The following is a 20,810-nucleotide window of genomic DNA, read 5'->3' on the forward strand; positions in this document are numbered from 1 at the left end:
GTCACATGGTTTTACGAGATTTTTTATCTGATGACCTATCATATGAAAGGTGGGGGTCCGACACCTCGGACGCTCGCTGATCAGCTATTTGAGAAGGCAATGAGGCTCGCAGTAGCACCACAGCCTTCTTGCAGCTTTGCCACACGTTTATTATTCACATAGCCTAGGCGCGTCTCGGCCTAATTGAAATGAATAGGGCTGTGGTGTGATGTCAAGCACTGCCGCTATACAATATACGGTGCTGTGATTGGTAAGTTGAGAGAAGACCTAAACATTATTGTAAGCTCCAGTGCCTTCTCAAACAGCTAATCAGTGGGGGTCCTGGGTGTCAGACCCTCACTGATCAGATACTGATGACCTATCAGTTCAAAAAACTTGGAAACTCCTTTAAATATTCTGAAGTCTCCTGATTAGTGATGGACGAACATCTGCCGGGACTGTTCGCGAACGCGATCAAATGTCCGCGAACCGCTAGTTCGCGGCGGCTCCCTTTCACTTTAATGGCAGGCGAACCTGAAAAACCTTCAGCTCATATTTGCAGCCAAGAAATAATTACTAGTAGTGCACAAATAGTCCCACAACATGGACAGTGACATACCAGATGTATTATTCGAATTTGCGATCTCCATTTTTTTCAATGCAAAATATCGGCAATATAATTTTCGCGTACGTGCATGCGCAAATGCACTATAAAGAAAGTATATTGGTATATAACACCCCGCCTTAATCAGTTTTTTTGGGGGGCGAGCGACTGGTATATCACACCAGTAGAAATTATTTGTTCCAATAACGCTTGTCCCTCTATGCAGTATCGCAGCAGAACCGCACACAACTGCCGCACAATACAAATGCACTATAATATACTTTCTAACATACAAAGTATATTATAACATTGTACAAGGAATCCATTAGAATATACACTCACCTAAAGAATTATTAGGAACACCTGTTCTATTTCTCATTAATGCAATTATCTAGTCAACTAATCACATGGCAGTTGCTTCAATGCATTTAGGGGGGTGGTCCTGGTCAAGACAATCTCCTGAACTCCAAACTGAATGTCAGAATGGGAAAGAAAGGTGATTTAAGCAATTTTGAGCGTGGCATGGTTGTTGGTGCCAGACGGGCCGGTCTGAGTATTTCACAATCTGCTCAGTTACTGGGATTTTCACGCACAACCATTTCTAGGGGTTTACAAAGAATGATGTGAAAAGGGAAAAACATCCAGTATGCGGCAGTCCTGTGGGCAAAAATGCCTTGTGGATGCTAGAGGTCAGAGGAGAATGGGCCGACTTATTCAAGCTGATAGAAGAGCAACGTTGACTGAAATAACCACTCGTTACAACCGAGGTATGCAGCAAAGCCTTTGTGAAGCCACAACACGCACAACCTTGAGGCGGATGGGCTACAACAGCAGAAGACCCCACCGGGTACCACTCATCTCCACTACAAATAGGAAAAAGATGCTACAATTTGCACGAGCTCACCAAAATTGGACTGTTGAAGACTGGAAAAATGTTGCCTGGTCTGATGAGTCTTGATTTCTGTTGAGACATTCAAATGGTAGAGTCCGAATTTGGCGTTAACAGAATGAGAACATGTATCCATCCTCTGATGGCTACTTCCAGCAGGATAATGCACCATGTCACAAAGCTCGAATCATTTCAAATTGGTTTCTTGAACATGACAATGAGTTCACTGTACTAAAATGGCCCCCACAGTCACTAGATCTCAACCCAATAGAGCATCTTTGGGATGTGGTGGAACGGGAGCTTCGTGCCCTGGATGTGCATCCCTCAAATCTCCATCAACTGCAAGATGCTATCCTATCAATATGGGCCAACATTTCTAAAGAATGCTATCAGCACCTTGTTGAATCAATGCCACGTAGAATTAAGGCAGTTCTGAAGGCAAAAGGGGGTCCAACACTGTATTAGTATGGTGTTCCTAATAATTCTTTAGGTGAGTGTACATAAAGATAAAACGTAACCTTTAATAATTTTACTATGAGGGTCCATTCACACGTCCGTAAGTGTTTTGCGGATCCGCAAAACACGGACACCGGCAATGTGCATTCTGCAATTTGTAGACCGCACATCGCCGGCACTATAATAGAAAATGCCTAATCTTGTCTGCAATTGCAGACAAGAATAAGACATGTTCTATTTTTTTGCGGTAACGGAAGCATAGATGCGGAAGTGCGGATCCGCGGATGCGGACAGCACATTCCAGCCCCATTGAACATGAATGGGTCTGCTCCCGTTCCGCAAAATTGCGGAACGGAATGCGACCCATTTTGCGGACGTGTGAATGGAAAAGATATCCCTCAAAATAAAAATAAATTAAATTATTAAAGTTAAAGGGGTTACTCTGGATAGATCATCAGCATCTGATCGGCGGGGGTATGACACCTGGGACCCCCGCCGATCACCTGTTTGAGAAGGCAGCGTCGCTCTAGCAGCGGCGCGGCCTTCTCACTGTTTATCGCCGGCCCAGTGACGTCACGACTAGCATCAACTAGCGTGGGTAGGGCTAAGCTCCATTCAAGTGAACAGAGCTTAGCCCCACTCACGCTAGTTGATACTAGTCGTGACGTCACTGGGCCAGCGGTAAACAGCGAGAAGGCCGCTGCGCTGCTGGAGCGCCGGTGCCTTCTCAAACAGCTGATCGGAGGGGGTCCCGGGTGTCGGACCCCCGCTGATCAGATGCTGATGATCTATCCAGAGGATAGATCATCAGTTAAAACAAAGTCCAGAACCCGTTTAAGCAAAAAGCATAGATGTGGTAGGCAATAACAAGTGCTCGGCGGCACTAAATCAGGTGCTCGGCGGCACCAAATTAGAAACCATATGTCCTACCACAATCCGGGGGGTTCCAGTGCACATCCATGAATCCCGGAGGGAAAGAAAAAAACATCTATCCCTGGGCTAGATGATGATGTGGTATTGAAGGACAGGGTGGGCAAAGAACTGTCCCTGATATTGCCCTACAGGGGGGTGCTATTCTGGCCCTGATAGCCTAACCACAGACCACCCGCCCTGATAAGAGCGACCCCGTCCGGAACCTTACCCTATATAAAAATGGCCCTAGTAAGCCCCTAGCCCCTAGGCCCCTGACTTCCAGGTGATCACTATATAGATCTATGTGTTTTTGACTCATTATAAAAGTATATTATAAGTATATCGCACCCCTCTGTGTATCACACATATCGATAGCACACCTATACTAGTGCTTAAAAGGACTTTTGTGGCCCTATTAGCTAGCGTTTGGTGTCCCTAACAGCCTGTCCCCGCTCCACACAGCAACCTCTCGCTACACTGGCAAAACACTGAATGTAAAATGGTGACCAGATCAGGTTTATTTATAAGGTAGGGGGTATGTCCATGTGCTGAAACGTCTCAATTGGCTGTCCTGTACCAACTGATGGATGTGTCATGGGTCAAATTGTTTCACACTGTAAAACAATATGGCGGTCGCAAATTTCTCCATATGCTCGCATGTTCGACGAAACGCGAACACGCAAAGTTCGCCGTGAAACAACGCCGGGCGAACCGCAAGGCCATCTCTACTCCTAATGATGTCATCTACTAATCTTACTATTGCCTACAAAACAGGAAAACCATAAACTCCTTTAATAATCTGCCATGGTTTTAAAACATGTTGAATCAGTTGGAATTATTTTTTTTTTGGGGGGGGGGGGTTAATTTATCAGAGACATGCCGCTTATTGGCAAGAATGATCAGTATGGATCATATGCACTAAAACATCTGCAAAGTTATGGTCATTTTATAGTCACTGCCCATAGCTGTATCATAGATCTGTGTTTTGTGGGCCCACACTGTATCTCCATGTGCCTCCAATTTCTTACCAAGGCACCTTGTGCTCCAATGCATGGCATATTATGGAGGTATTATGCCCAAAATGCAATATGAGGGCACCAGGCAGAGACTTAATTGTCCCTGTAGGGACTCTGTGGACCTTCTTAAAGGGTCTGTGGACACAGCACTATCACAGCACTTATGTAGCAAATTCCACAATTCAACAATAAAACCAGAAAAAAAGAATTTCTGTGATTCTCATTGAACCAGTATCTGATTTATTTGATATCATCTTATCATTTAGAAAAATATGTCCTGTGTAAAGCACCATCTAAATAACAAAACAAGTTGATCTTTCACTTTTTCATGTGTCTGCATGTTTTATGTCATTTTGCATAGTCTTTTCATAAAGCTTTACTTTCAATAACTTCTAGTAAATCGTGTGTGGCTTGTGTAGTATTTATCATCACACTAATTATTTTTCACATCAAGAGATTATAGGGAAATAGACCAATTTTTTAATGGAACAATTGATGTCAATCATGTGTAAATATAGATAATTCCACTGAAATCTGCACATTGCTATCATAACCTTCCTGTCTGTACATGTGTCATGCATATAATGTCTTGTACTTTTTATATTTATCTTGCACTAGCAGAAGGACCCGGCTTCGCACTGGTATATTTCATTTAATGTTTCTGTGTGTCGTTAAAACATATCGACAGTATCCCCCATAACAGTGAACTCCACAGTCCCCCACCCCTTAACACTGACCCCCCCACAGTGCCCCGCAACTTTAAAATGGGACCTCCACAGCAGCCCATCCCCTTAACTTTGACCTGAACAGCAGGCCGCCCTTTTAACAGTGAGTTTTACAGCACCCTACTCCCTTAACAGTGACCTCCTCAGGGACCCACCTCCTTAACAGTAGCCTCCACAGTACCCTGCTGCCTTAACAGTGACTTTATAGTACCCTGCTGCTTTAACAGTGACCTCCAAAGCAGTTGCCCCTTTAACAATGCCCTCTACAGTGCCCGCAAAAAATCCATCCAGCCCTATGTGTCGTGTGACTTATTAAAGAACAGACAAACAGACAGACAGAAACTCATTTTTATATACAGTACAGACCAAAAGTTTGGACACACCTTCTCATTCAAAGAGTTTTCTTTATTTTCATGACTATGAAGGCATCAAAACTATGAATTAACACATGTGGAATTATATACATAACAAACAAGTGTGAAACAACTGAAAATATGTCATATTCTAGGTTCTTCAAAGTAGCCACCTTTTGCTTTGATTACTGCTTTGCACACTCTTGGCATTCTCTTGATGAGCTTCAAGAGGTAGTCCCCTGAAATGGTCTTCCAACAGTCTTGAAGGAGTTCCCAGAGATGCTTAGCACTTGTTGGCCCTTTTGCCTTCACTCTGCGGTCCAGCTCACCCCAAACCATCTCGATTGGGTTCAGGTCCGGTGACTGTGGAGGCCAGGTCATCTGGCGCAGCACCCCATCACTCTCCTTCATGGTCAAATAGCCCTTACTTTCAAAGTTTTCCCAATTTTTCGGCTGACTGACTGACCTTCATTTCTTAAAGTAATGATGTCCACTCGTTTTTCTTTACTTAGCTGCTTTTTTCTTGCCATAATATAAATTCTAGCAGTCTATTCAGTAGGACTATCAGCTGTGTATCCACCTGACTTCTCAACTCCACTGATGGTCCCAACCCCATTTATAAGGCAAGAAATCCCACTTATTAAACCTGACAGGGCACACCTGTGAAGTCAAAACCATTTCAGGGGACTACCTCTTGAAGCTCATCAAGAGAATGCCAAGAGTGTGCAAAGCAGTAATCAAAGCAAAAGGTGGCTACTTTGAAGAACCTAGAATATGACATATTTTCAGTTGTTTCACACTTGTTTGTTATGTATATAATTCCACATGTGTTAATTCATAGTTTTGATGCCTTCAGTGTGAATCTACAATTTTCATAGTCATGAAAATAAAGAAAACTCTTTGAATGAGAAGGTGTGTCCAAACTTTTGGTCTGTACTGTATATAAGAGATGATAATGCATTAACAGTACTTGCTATTACAAGATTCATAATAACAGTAATAGGAATTGTAAGATTTGTGGACTATAATCTGTAAATAAATACAGAGAAATAAAGGGGTTGACTAAGATTTTGATATTGATGGCCTATCTGCTGATTCCAGAAACTTTGCTGATTCAATATACAAGTCCTGAAAACCCCCTTTAAAAGGGTTTTCCACAAGAGAAAACAGTTAGCTATAGGGAAAATCCAAGCACTATATTTGGGTATCTCCAAGAGTGGCAAAGAGGCAGACAGGCACACATAGAAAGACTGCTGCAGCTTCAAGTAAATTTTCTCACACTAGTGCTGGATTCACAGCAACACTACTCAGTATTGCTGTATAATGCCCTGCATACTGTTGCTGCTTCTGGGGGGGGGGGGGGGGTAAGTATAATGCTTGCTGATGTTGAGAACATGCATAGAGGCTTTTCCACCACCATAGCAAGAGACTGTAAGAGAATATGAAGAAAACATAGGACCAGAAAACCTTCTGATAACATCACAGTATAAAACAATGGACCCATATATATCGGAAAACGGAGATAGATCAGCGGGGCTGGCAGGAGCTGGAGAAGTAGGCAGCCTGGAGCGAAGGTGGAGACCAAAAGAGCCCAGCTGAAACCTACAGCCTGTCAGGAGAACTACTTATCCCAGGTACAAACCTTAGTCTGTCCAGACAGACACAGAAAGTGACTCAAAGTAATCAAAAAAGTCTGCTCACTACTTCATAGCAGGAATTGATGCATGGAAGGAGATCCTGGCCCAAAACAGTAGAACACAAAAATAAAAATTAGCTTAAAAAGAGTTTTTACAGCGCTATCATTAAGAACATGGATTTTATTGTTCAGAGTCCCAGTGCCTGGTATTTCTATGACAACTTAGATAGAACTGCCAGCCGCTAATGTGGCAGACTGAGAAGACACAAAGTCACTGTGAGATATATGTCAGTGACTGCAGAGAGGAGCACTCTGTGAGGGAACTCAATCCATCCCATTTTTGTGAGAGGCTTTGAGCTTTCCCATAAGCCTGTGGATAAAAAGTGAGGACTGAGTAAAAAGAAGCCAGTAGTCCTACTACTACTCTCAGCCTCTGTATGGACTAGCCTTTGCATTGCACAATTACCCTGCCATCTAAGTGTGCCAATGGTTTCTGGATTTTATTTTGTCTATTAAACCACCACTTCTCCATTAGTGATGTCCCGAACTATTCGCCGGCGAACAGTTCCCGGCGAATATAGCTTGTTCGCGTTCGCCGCGGCGGGCGAACATATGCAATGTTCGGTCCGCCCCCTATACATCATCATTGAGAAAACTTTGACCCTGTACCTCACAGTCAGCAGACACATTCCAGCCAATCAACATACCCTCCCTCCCAGACCCTCCCACCTCCTATCAAAAAGCAAGGACAGCATCCATCTTAGATTCATTCTGAAGCTGCAGTGTCACAAATTTGACTAAGTTGTAATCGTAATGCGATTAATACAGGTTATATTAATCGCATTGCGAATTCAACTTAGAGCTGGGTTCCTAATGGTGGTATTGCTAGAATATAACGAAGATTGAGAATATAGTGCTATATTCGTTATACAGTATTCGGCAATTCTAGCAATACAACCATTAGGAACTCAGATCTAAGTTGTAATCGCAATGCGATTAATACAGGTTATATTAATCGCATTGCGAATTCAACTTAGAGCTGGGTTCCTAATGGTGGTATTGCTAGAATATAACGAAGATTGAGAATATAGTGCTATATTCGTTATATTCTTCAATTCTAGCAATACAACCATTAGGAACTTAGCTCTAAGTTGAATTCGCAATGCGATTAATGCAGGTTACATTAATCGCATTGCGAATTCAACTTACCACACTCTGCGTCAACTACGTAATTTTCCATGGGAGTTTTGCCATGGATCCCCCTCCGGCATGCCACAGTCCAGGTGTTAGTCCCCTTGAAACAACTTTTCCATCACTATTGTAGCCAGAAAGAGTCCCTGTGGGTTTTAAAATTCGCCTGTCTATTGAAGTCTATGGCGGTTCTCCCGGTTCGCCCGTTCGCGAACATTCGCGGAAGTTCGCGTTCGCGAACAGAAAATTTTATGTTCGCGACATCTCTATTCTCCATAGATCTATTCATATTCATAACAGATATCCATGACTGAATTGTTAGAATCTCAGGGCGCATCCATCTTCTTGCCATAAGCAAGCAGGCATAGAAAAACATGGTACATTTTTCTAATTTACATGTATTTCCTATAATCTCAGTTAAGTTATCCCAGAATGGCGAGATCTTTGAGCAACTCCGCCACATATGGCTAATATCTTCTTCTAAAATTCCACATCTGGGACAGACCATAGGTGTAGTAGCATTAGACTTATGCAACCATCTAGGTGTGAGATATCAGATAGCAAGCTAGTTAGGTAGATAGGTTGATGCTACTGGTATGTATGGTATGTATGGACCTGTGCGCAAGGTGTGAAGGTGGTGGTGACATTCACCTGTTTTCTTCCAGATAAATTTTCTTTCCTTTTATGCATTTCATTTGCGCTGTGCAGTAGGCTCACCGATACTATCTACCTGTTGCCTACAAATATATTATGTTACTATTACTACTTGTGAGTGCTGGTCAGGAGTTCTTCGAGTCACCCCTAGTGGAAGAACCTCCTTGAAACAGGGAACAGGTGGTGCGCTCCCTCCTTGCAGCACCGCCAGCGTCCCACTGATAAAGAGGGAGGAGGAGCCGGCGTCGGACGTGGCTGGTGTGCTCATCTCCCTGGCAACAATGGGGTGGGGAGGACCCGGCGGCGCACTCTCTCTCAGCGCGGCTGGCGTCCTCCATCCCCTAGGCACAGAGTTGGCGCTCAGGGTTTTGGCTGGGGCTGACGCAGGGTCACGTGAGGCTGGCCACGTCACGTGATCATTCAGTCTGGCCTATTTAACAAGTAACTTGCTAGCCACAAGTTGCCTGTGATGGTCTTACTACTCCACTAGCATTTTCCTGCATGTGTGATTTTGTGAACTCGACCTTGGCTTGTATTTGACTTTTGATCCTGCGTAATCCCTTTGTACTAACATGACCTCCTGGCTCCTGACTGTGACTTGTATTTTGACCTTGATCCTGTGTAATCCTTTTGTACTGATGTGATCTCCTGGCTCCTGACCCCGGCTTGTATTTGACCTTGATCCTGTGTTATTCCTTTGTGCTGATGTGACCTCTTAGTACTTGACCTCGGCTTCCATTTTATTCTGGTTTTGCTTATGATTGGTTATTGGATTGTTTGGTTACTACCCAGCCTGGTAGCTTATGTTTTCTTATGTCTTAGTCTTTTGTTTTCTCCCACTTTGTTCCCTCCCTGTAGACCCCTGCACGTACTTAATCTAGGGACTGCTGTCCAGTTGCGCACTGTCGGTTAGGATGGACTGTGCAAGTAGGTAGGGATAGTGGAGTCGGTGGAGCTTAGGGCTGCACTATCCCTATCGAATCATGACACTCCTACTACCAATCTTACAAGCGAGAGTCAGGTGGAGGCACTGTACCAACAAACAATAAGTGAAATTATCCAAACATCCAGGGATGCTGAGGTATCCAGATATTACATGAATATACAGGAGACCGGGTTCTTATTTAACTGAATTCTGACAAACAATGCAGTAATGTAGTCTCATTATATGAGCTCATGTAGTCTCGGGCTTGTGAAAACAGCGAGATACCAACATCCAAGAACCGGTTACTGCTCATATTTCTAAGCATCCTATAAAGACATAGGTGAAATTTTGTAGCATATACGATAAAGGAGCCTATACACCTTCGATAGCTATGGGCCGACAGCTATATCTCCTGACACCACCCAAACATGTGAAAGCCCAACATGCCGATCCTTCAAACTAAGCAAACCTCTATACATATAAGATAGATAGCTGTCTGGTAGAGATGAGCAAATCAATTTATTCATCATAAAGAGTTTTTCACCTACAAGGGGCTATCCCCACTGTTGAAAAATCTATCAATCAGTCAATCACCCCCCCCCCCCCCCATGGCTTGATTGACAGGGTAAAATTTGGCCCTGACAATCTCACATCTGCACTTTTGCTCTGAGAAGTGACACAAGCGCAGGGGCTCTACTAACGATACTAGAGCAGCAACTGTCCACACGCTGCCACCTGGAAAAGTAGCGCCGCATGTACACTGACCATTCCAATATCAGTAGCAGAGCCCCTGCGCTTTTGCCACCTTGTATGCATGTGCATCTAAAAAGTTTAATAAAGGGCTCTGTATTATAAGCCCGAAAAGTTATTATATGCAATGCCTTCTACTGCGTCTAGAAAAATAAATGAACACGTTATTCGCAACTGTGGCGTTTGCAACAGATCTTCAATCGGATAAGATTATTAGAAGATCCCTTAGTGCAAAGGGACTGGAAGATGTGCACCTTGAAAAAGCTGTTGCTGTTAGCATGTAAAGAAGCTACTCAGCGCAGGAACAAACTTGTCAGGACCAGGTGAGATGTCGGGCCCTGTCAATCAAATGACAAGGAGGTGCTTTTTCATCTAGCCCCTCATTTCTACTAACCAGCCATCTATCTTATGTTTATAGACAGGGGCGGACTGAGAACCCTCAGGGCCCCCGGGCAAAATAAATCAAGGGCCCCCTTACAGGCCCCACCCATGTTCTGCTGCAAGCCGCACCCTTGTCCCGCCTCCATACCCCACCTCCAGCCACACCCTACACAATCTTTAATAAGATTTCAAAGTTAAAGTGACACAAAAGGCACCCAGACCACTTCAGCTCATTGACGTGGTCTGGGTACAGTGTCCCTTTTGCAAATCGAGCTGCAATGTTCTAGAGAAACTGCATTGTTTACGTTCCAGCAATAAGTCAGCCTCTAGTGGCTGGCAGCCACCTGAGGGCTTCCTGGAGTGAAACAGACCTTTGGTCTGGTATCTGACGCTGGACGCATGATGACCTCCAGGGTCAGATTTTTCCCCATAGGAAAGCATTGATTCAATGCTCTCATATGGGGTGATCTAATCTCAGCGTCCATTAGTGAGCCTCTGTTAGAAGCAGTGTGGGCATAACTACTGTGAAGGGGGCACATATCTGGGCATAACTAGGCCCTTCACAGTAGTTATTAACCCATTTCAGCAGTCCCCCCTTCAGTGAATGGGGAACTGTTGAAAGGGGTTAATAACTACTGTGAAGGGCCTAGCCGTCTGGGCAACCCCACAGATCATCCCCCCACCCACCTTGTACTTGTTCCACTGATCCGCTACTTGCGGGCTACATGGGCATGAGTTCAGTCACTTCGGTGTGCAATCCCATCCTGAGGCGTGTGATCCCGCGAGACCAGTGACCTACAGCGGCGGGTCTTGCGGGATCACGCGCTGCAGGACGGGATTGGCCACCGAAGTGACTCAACTCATTCCCGCGCAGCCCACAAGTAGTGGAACAATTACAAGAGGGGTGGGGAATAGCCAAATGAAAAAATATTTTGAACCAAAAGGTGTTATGGGGGATCTGTGGATGGCACTGTTGTGGGGGGATCTGTGGATGGCACTGTTGTGGGGGGATCTGTGGATGGCACTGTTGTGGGGGGATCTGTGGATGGCACTGTTGTGGGGGGATCTGTGGATGGCACTGTTATGGCGGCTCTGTGGATGGCAGTTATTGGGGGCTCTGTGGAAGGCACTGTTATGGGGGATCTGTGGATGACACACTGTTATAGGGGCTCTGTGGATGACAAACTGTTATGGGGGCTCTGTGGATGACACACTGTTATGGGGGCTCTGTAGATGACACACTGTTATGGGGGCTCTGTGGATGATACACTGTTATGGGGGCTCTGTGGATGACACACTGTTATGGGGGCTCTGTGGATGACACACTGTTATGGGGGCTCTGTGGATGACACACTGTTATGGGGGCTCTGTGGATGACACACTGTTATGGGGGCTCTGTGGATGACACACTGTTATGGGGGCTCTGTGGATGACACACTGTTGTGGGGGGGGGCTCTGTGGATGACACACTGTTGTGGGGGGGGCTCTGTGGATGACCCACTGTTATGGGGGCTCTGTGGATGACACACTGTTGTGGGGGGGGCTCTGTGGATGGCACACTGTTGTGGGGGGGGCTCTGTGGATGACACACTGTTGTGGGGGGGGGCTCTGTGGATGACACACTGTTGTGGGGGGGGGCTCTGTGGATGACACACTGTTGTGGGGGGGGCTCTGTGGATGACACACTGTTGTGGGGGGGGCTCTGTGGATGACACACTGTTGTGGGGGGGGATCTGTGGATGACACATATATAGCAGCATATACAGTGTCATCCACAGATCCCCCATAACAGTGTTCCTGTGAGTGAATGATCCCCAATACACTGCGCATGCGCGAAAAAGACGACTTGGCGCAGGCGCAGTAGAGGTTAACAAAATGCAAACAAAAATAAAGGTTAACAAAATGCAAATATCTAGACCTTTTCAGTACCTCTGTGACGTTTAATTGACAGTATTATGTCTATATCGTGGAAAATAGTTTTAAGGAAATGAAATAAAGATTTAAAATTTTATATTAGTCAGCAGTTCAAGCTAGACGTAATGCAAAACTATCTCCCACGATATAGACATAATACTGTCAAGTAAACGGAACACCGGCATCTGGTGTTGTAATGGCAGCGGGGCCCGGTGCAGTCACTGTATTCTATTACACCGGGCCCCGCTCACTGTAATACTAATATTCCGATGTGAACAACTTGAAATCCTCTGCGATCCTCTCCCTCTCCCTCTCTGTACTCACAAACTCAGTAGCAGGCCAGGCGGCAGCGCAACTCACTGACGTCACGCGCCTGCTCCTCCCACTGTATGAATGAAGTAGGCGGGGCAGGTGCGTGCCGTCAGTGAGTTGCGCTGCCGCCCGGCCTGCTACTGAGTTTTAGAGATGGGAAGTTCGGATTTTTGTCATGAATCGGATCTTTGGTTCACTTCCTGAGCCGGCAGAAGCAAGTGAACTGAAGATCAATGCGCATGCTCAGCTCTTCGAATCTTCGGTTTACTTGCTGAGTCGGCTCTCAAGTGAACCGAAGGTCTGGAGGGACTCGCTCCTGGCAAACACAGCTCTGCTGCAGTGGAGCAGACTGATGTAATTACACTGTATAGTTATTGCAGGGATTTAGATAATGGTCTAAGAGTTTATTAGTTAAAAGAATCAAATGAGTCAGAGACTCATTTGATTCTTTGAGTTAAAATAATCCTGTCACCGAGTCCCTGCCAGGCTTCCTGCTCTGCTACATTGCTGCAAGCACCCTGTACACACACAGCTCTACTACATTGCTGCAAGCACCCTGTACACACACAGCACTGCTACATTGCTGCAAGCACCCTGTACACACACAGCTCTGCTACATTGCTGCAAGCACCCTGTACACACACAGCTCTGCTACATTGATGCAAGCACCCTGTACACACACAGCTCTGCTACATTGCTGCAAGCACCCTGTACACACACAGCCTGCTACATTGCTGCAAGCACCCTGTACACACACAGCTCTGCTACATTGCTGCAAGCACCCTGTACACACACAGCTCTGCTACATTGCTGCAAGCACCCTGTACACACACAGCCCTGCTACATTGCTGCAAGCACCCTGTACACACACAGCTCTGCTACATTGCTGCAAGCACCCTGTACACACACAGCTCTGCTACATTGCTGCAAGCACCCTGTACACACACAGCTCTTTCCTCTGCAATATTTTAGTTTTTCATTTTGAATAAATGAGGAAAGATTTAGAACATTCTGTTTTCTCCTTGTCATTATGGGGTACACTGAGTTCATTATGATGGGGAAAAACAACATAAAATGTGAAAAAGGTCAGAGGACTTTCTAATACTAAATTTACCTACAGTGGTTGGTGTTACCAACTGCAGCTACCGCCAGCAATGGCAGCTGATTTTTAGCGGCTTCAGGAAACAACAAATTTAATAATCAATTTTAGCACATTAGTCTCACATTATCAGCAGTCCTATAGGCAAATGAGCAAAAAAGGATGGATCCACCTGATAGAAGGCAGGGAACACCAAAAAATTTACAGAATACAAATTTTGTAAGCTGTTGACAATACAGGGAGTGAAGACGAAGGAAAGCTGAATCTAATCTGCTGCTTTTCTGTAATGTTTAAATGTCTTCCAGGCTTAGCGAGTACCACCAGTCAAAAATAAAATACTGTCTGTGCTTCTAAATCCTTATGGGCAGTCATTGAAATTAAAAGCTCAACCATTTTTGCTCCAGGTGTCTCTTTCCTTCAATTTCCTACATTACAAAAAGCTGTGGGCCAAGCACAGAGACGGTGATGTGTCCACCTCTGTCTTCTCTTCCAGGTTTCTTCTGTCATGTCCTCCTAATGACCTATCTCCATTTACTGCTGGGCTATGTGTCATCTCCAGTTATCTCCACATATAATCCCAATTAGTCACTACAGAAATAAGATCTTACAAGTCCAAAATATTTGCTAAGTCATGATGCCATAAAATAAATAAAGTTGTGGCCCTCTAGTTATCGGGAAACTACAAATCCCTGCTTAACATGAAAGCTACATAGAATGTTGAGAATCTGGTGAGCAACAGGTAAGAAACAGTTAAATATATACTGACTAACTGCTATGCAAAGATGGACAATGTGGTTCAGTAATTACATCTTCAAGCTGGGGATTAAAGGGGGAAATTATCAAGTCATGCAAATCCAAGAATTCTGTTTTCAAAAAGTTGTAAAATAAGGCTTTGTGACTTTTTGGCCTTATCTGCACACAAAATGTGTTACCTTTTGCATTTTTGCAAGGACTCCAGTTTTGAAAAATAGGTGGGAAAGTGACTGTTATTAACCTGTCCAGCTGATTCAAAGGCTATAAACACCTTTGGTGGTAATTATTTTTATTATTGCATTAATCTCATTTTGCTCAAAAGTAATTTTTTCAATTGGTCTACAGTTTCTGTACTACTGCCTTCACTTTCATTGGATCTGCAGACTTTACTTTACTATCTTTCTTTCTGATATACAAAGAATCCTTCAGGGAACTGCTCTGATGGATGGATGTGTAGTCTTTTATCGCTGAAGTCCTGACAGCTCATAAACACTCATTTAAGCCATATTCTTATCAATACTTAAAAGATAAGGGCTACACATGGAGCCGTCAGAGCTTTTCCCTCATGGATTCTTTCTGCAGATAGAGAACAGTTTGCTCTAACCGCTATGCCCTGTTATGTCCACCTTCACAACCAATTTTTCAATTTCTCTGCTTTTAAAACAGTTAAATTGACACCTCATAAAATAATTATTACTTAACATTCCCCATATGTCTACTTATGTTATGTATGTCATTTTATTCTTTAGGACATTAGAAGGCTTAGAATTTTAGAAGCAATTCTTAAGATTTTTAAGAAAACTTTCAAAACCCACTTTTTAAGGACCAGTTCAGTTATGAAGTCACTTTGTGGGGCTTACATAGTGGAAATCACCCATAAATACCCCAATTTAGAAACTACACCCCTCAAGTTATTAAAAATAGATTTTACAAACTTTGTTAACCCTTTAGGTATTTCACAAGAATTTCAAAATTTCACTTTTTTGGCAGATTTTCCATTTTAAAACATTTTTTTTCTATAACACATCAAGAGTTAACATCCAAACAAAACTCAATCCCTATTACTCTGATTCAGCAGTTTACATAAACACCCCACATGTGGTGGTAAACTGCTGTAAGGCAGCACAGCAGGGAGCAGAAGAAAAGGAACGTTGCATGCTTTTTGGAAGGCAGAATTTGCTGAACTGGTTTTTAGGCACCATGTCCTATTTGAAACCCCCCTGATGCACCCATACAGTAGAAACTCCCAAAAAGTGACCCCATTTTGGAAACTATGGGATAAGGTGACAGTTTTATTGATACTACTGATAGCTCTATATTACGCTTTTTGTGAGGAAAGGTAACAAAAAATGGCTGTTCTGGCACAGTTTTAATTTTTTATAATGTTCATCTGACAGGTTAGATCATGTGCTATTTTTACAGAGAAGGTTGTTACGGATGCGACAATACCAAATATGTCAACTTTTTTTATTTTTTTTTAAGTTTTACATAATAAAGCATTTATGAAAAAATATGTTTTTGTGCCTCCATTTTCTGAACACCATATTGTTTTACTTTTTTGCCGATCGTCTTGTGCAGGGGCTTGTTTTTTGCAGGAAGAGTTGATGTTTTTACCGGTACCATATTTGGATACATATGATTTTTTGATTATTCAATATTACACTTTATGGGGCAAGGTGACCCAAAAATTGGTTGTTTTGGCACATTTTTTTATTTTTTTGGGCGATAGTCTTATGTGGGGGCTCATTTTTTGTGGAATGAAGTGTCGGTACTATTTTGGGGTTCGTTGATCACTTGGTATTACACTTTTTGTGATGTAAGATGACAAAAAATGGCTTTTTTGCCATAGTTTTTATTTTTATTTTTTATGGCGTTTATCTGATGGGGTAGATTATGTGATATATTAATAGAGCTGGTCGTAATGGATGCAGCGATACCTAATATGCCTGTTTTTTTCCTATTTTTTATTATAAAATCAGGGGAAAGGGGCATTTTTATTTTTATTTTTTACTTGAAACTTTATTTCTTTTATTATTAAAAATCTTTTTTTTTACTTTATTTCTGTACCACTCTAGGACTTCAACTTTTGGGAGTCTGATCCCCTTCTGCAATGCATTACAATACATCTATATTGCAATGCATTGCCTGTTAGTGTACTACACAGAGTAATACACTAACAGGTTGCCTAGGAGACCGGGCCTGGGGCTGGATCTCCTCGGCCCCCGTAGAAGGCAGGTCCCGATGCCTCTGCAAGGCATCAAGCTGCCTTCTCACCCATCAGGTTCCCGTCACCGCAGAGCAGGAACCTGATGGAGAACCTCACTAGATGCAAACACCTTCTATGCCACAGGGATGGTTTGCCATTGAATATGGAAACACATAGGCCCGCATACAAGCTGCAAACACAAAATGGTTTGATTATTTTTTTTTAATAGAGGCAACATTTTTGTTATTTTAGATAATAATTATGGTTTTTATGATGTGCATAACCTTTGAGAATGGGTGAAACAACTAGATATTTTAAACCAACATTATGATACCAACTCAGGTTGTGTTTTATGCAAATGCACAAAATGTAAATACAGAAAATACATGAAGAATATTTATAAAAGGAAAGGCAGCTGTTCCATGGATGTGTCCTGCACTGTTCTGCAGCTGTGGTTCATAAATAGAGTTGAGCGAACACCTGGATGTTCGGGTTCGAGAAGTTCGGCCGAACTTCCCGGAAATGTTCGGGTTCGGGATCCGAACCCGACCCGAACTTCGTCCTGAACCCGAACCCCATTCAAGTCAATGGGGACCCCAACTTTTCGGCACTAAAAAGGCTGTAAAACAGCCCAGAAAATGGCTAGAGGGCTGCAAAAGGCAGCAAAATGTAGTTAAATCCCCTGCTAACAAATGTGGATAGGGAAATGAATAAAAATAAAAATTAAATAAATAAAAATTAACCGATATCAATTGGAGAGAGGTCCCATAGCAGAGAATCTGGCTTCATGTCAGCAGAGAATCAGTCTTCATGGCATAGCAGAGAATCATGCTTCACGTCACCCACCACTGGAACAGTCCATTGTCAGATATTTAGGCCCAGGCACCCAGACAGAGGAGAGAGGTCCCATAGCAGAGAATCTGGCTTCATGTCAGCGACTCAGCAGAGAATCAGTCTTCATGTCATAGCAGAGAATCAGGCTTCACGTCACCCACCACTGGAACAGTCCATTGTCAGATATTTAGGCCCCGGCACCCAGGCAGAGGAGAGAGGTCCCGTAACAGAGATTCAGGCTTCATGTCAGCAGAGAATCAGTCTTCATGTCATAGCAGAGAATCATGCTTCACATCACCCAACATTGGAACAGTCCATTGTCATATAATTTAGGCCCCGGCACCCAGACAGAGGAGAGAGGTCCCATAACATAGAATCTGGCTTCATGTCAGCAGAGAATCAGTCTTCATGTCATAACAGAGAATCAGGCTTCACGTCACCCACCACTGGAACAGTCCATTGTCAGATATTTAGGCCCAGGCACCCAGGCAGAGGAGAGAGGTCCCATGGCAGAGAATCTGGCTTCATGTCAGCAGAGAATCAGTCTTCATGTCATAGCAGAGAATCAGGCTTCACGTCACCCACCACTGGAACAGTCCATTGTCACATATTTAGGCCCAGGCACCCAGGCAGAGGAGAGAGGTCCCATAACAGAGATTCAGTCTTCATGTCAGCAGAGAATCAGTCGTCATGTCATAGCAGAGAATCATGCTTCACGTCACCCAACATTGGAACAGTCCATTGTCATATAATTTAGGCCCCGGCACCCAGACAGAGGAAAGAGGTCCCATAACATAGAATCTGGCTTCATGTCAGCGACTCAGCAGAGAATCAGTCTTCATGTCATAGCAGAGAATCAGGCTTCGTGTCACCCACCACTGGAACAGGCCACTGTCAGATATTTTTAGGCCCCGGCACCCAGACAGAGGAGAGGTTCATTCAACTTTGGGTTGCCTCGCAATATAATGGTAAAATGAAAATAAAAATAGGATTGAATGAGGAAGTGCCCTGGAGTACAATAATATATGGTTAAGGGGAGGTAGTTAATGTCTAATCTGCACAAGGGATGGACAGGTTCTGTGGGATCCATGCCTGGTTCATTTTTATGAACGTCAGCTTGTCCACATTGGCTGTAGACAGGCGGCTGCGTTTGTCTGTAATGACGCCCCCTGCCGTGCTGAATACACGTTCAGACAAAACGCTGGCCGCCGGGCAGGCCAGCACCTCCAAGGCATAAAAGGCTAGCTCTGGCCACTTGGACAATTAGGAGACCCAGAAGTTGAATGGGGCCGAACCATCAGTCAGTACGTGGAGGGGTGTGCACACGTACTGTTCCACCATGTTAGTGAAATGTTGCCTCCTGCTAACACGTTCCGTATCAGGTGGTGGTGCAGTTAGCTGTGGCGTGGTGACAAAACTTTTCCACATCTCTGCCATGCTAACCCTGCCCTCAGAAGAGCTGGCCGTGACACAGCTGCGTTGGCGACCTCTTGCTCCTCCTCTGCCTTCGCCTTGGGCTTCCACTTGTTCCCCTGTGACATTTGGGAATGCTCTCAGTAGCGCGTCTACCAATGTGCGCTTGTACTCGCGCATCTTCCTATCACGCTCTAGTGCAGGAAGTAAGGTGGGCACATTGTCTTTGTACCGTGGATCCAGCAGGGTGGCAACCCAGTAGTCCGCACACGTTAAAATGTGGGCAACTCTGCTGTCGTTGCGCAGGCACTGCAGCATGTAGTCGCTCATGTGTGCCAGGCTGCCCAGAGGTAAGGACAAGCTGTCCTCTGTGGGAGGCGTATCGTCATCGTCCTGCGTTTCCCCCCAGCCACGCACCAGTGATGGGCCTGAGCTGTGTTGGGTGCCACCCCGCTGTGAACATTCTTCATCTTCATCCTCCTCCACCTCCTCCTCATCCTCGTCCTCCTCGTCCTCCAGTAGTGGGCCCTGTCTGTCCACATTTGTACCTGGCCTCTGCTGTTGCAAAAAACCTCCCTCTGAGTCACTTCGAAGAGACTGGCCTTAAAGTGCTAAAAATGACCCCTCTTCCTCCTCCTCCTCCTCCTCCTCCTCCTGGACCATCTCCTCTTCCATCATCACCCTAAGTGTTTTCTCAAGGGACATAGAAGTGGTTTTGTAACGCTGATAACGGCGTCATCGCCACTGGCCATGTTGGTGGAGTACTCGAAACAGCGCAACAGGGCACACAGGTCTCGCATGGAGGCCCAGTCATTGGTGGTGAAGTGGTGCTGTTCCGCAGTGCGACTGACCCGTGCGTGCTGCAGCTGAAACTCCACTATGGCCTGCTGCTGCTCGCACAGTCTGTCCAGCATGTGCAAGGTGGAGTTCCACCTGGTGGGCACGTCGCATATGAGGCGGTGAGCGGGAAGGCCGAAGTTACGCTGTAGCGCAGACAGGCGAGCAGCGGCAGGATGTGAATGCCGGAAGCGCGCACAGACGGCCCGCACTTTATGCAGCAGCTCTGACATGTCGGGGTAGTTGTGAATGAACTTCTGCACCACCAAATTCAGCACATGCGCCAGGCAAGGGATGTGCGTCAAACCGGCTAGTCCCAGAGCTGCAACGAGATTTCGCCCATTATCGCACACCACCAAGCCGGGCTTGAGGCTCACCGGCAGCAACCACTCGTCGGTCTGTTGTTCTATACCCCGCCACAACTCCTGTGCGGTGTGGGGCCTGTCCCCCAAACATATGAGTTTCAGAATGGCCTGCTGACGTTTACCCCGGGCTGTGCTGAAGTTGGTGGTGAAGGTGTGTGGCTGACTGGATGAGCAGGTGGAAGAAGAGGAGGAGGAATCTGAGTAGGAGGAGGAGGAGACAGGAGGCAAAGAATGTTGCCCTGCGATCCTTGGCGGCGGAAGGACGTGCGCCAAACAGCTCTCCGCCTGGGGCCCAGCCGCCACTACATTTACCCAGTGTGCAGTTAGGGAGATATAGCGTCCCTGGCCGTGCTTACAGGTCCACGTATCTGTGGTTAGGTGGACCTTGCCACAGATGGCGTTGCGCAGTGCACACTTGATTTTATCGGATACTTGGTTGTGCAGGGAAGGCATGGCTCTCTTGGAGAAGTAGTGCCGGCTGGGAACAACATACTGTGGGACAGCAAGCGACATTAGCTGTTTTAAGCTGTCTGTGTCCACCAGCCTAAATGACAGCATTTCATAGGCCAGTAGTTTAGAAATGCTGGCATTCAGGGCCAGGGATCG

The sequence above is a fragment of the Bufo bufo genome, chromosome 3, assembly GCF_905171765.1.
Source record: "Bufo bufo chromosome 3, aBufBuf1.1, whole genome shotgun sequence".
Taxonomy (NCBI): Eukaryota; Metazoa; Chordata; class Amphibia; order Anura; family Bufonidae; genus Bufo; species Bufo bufo.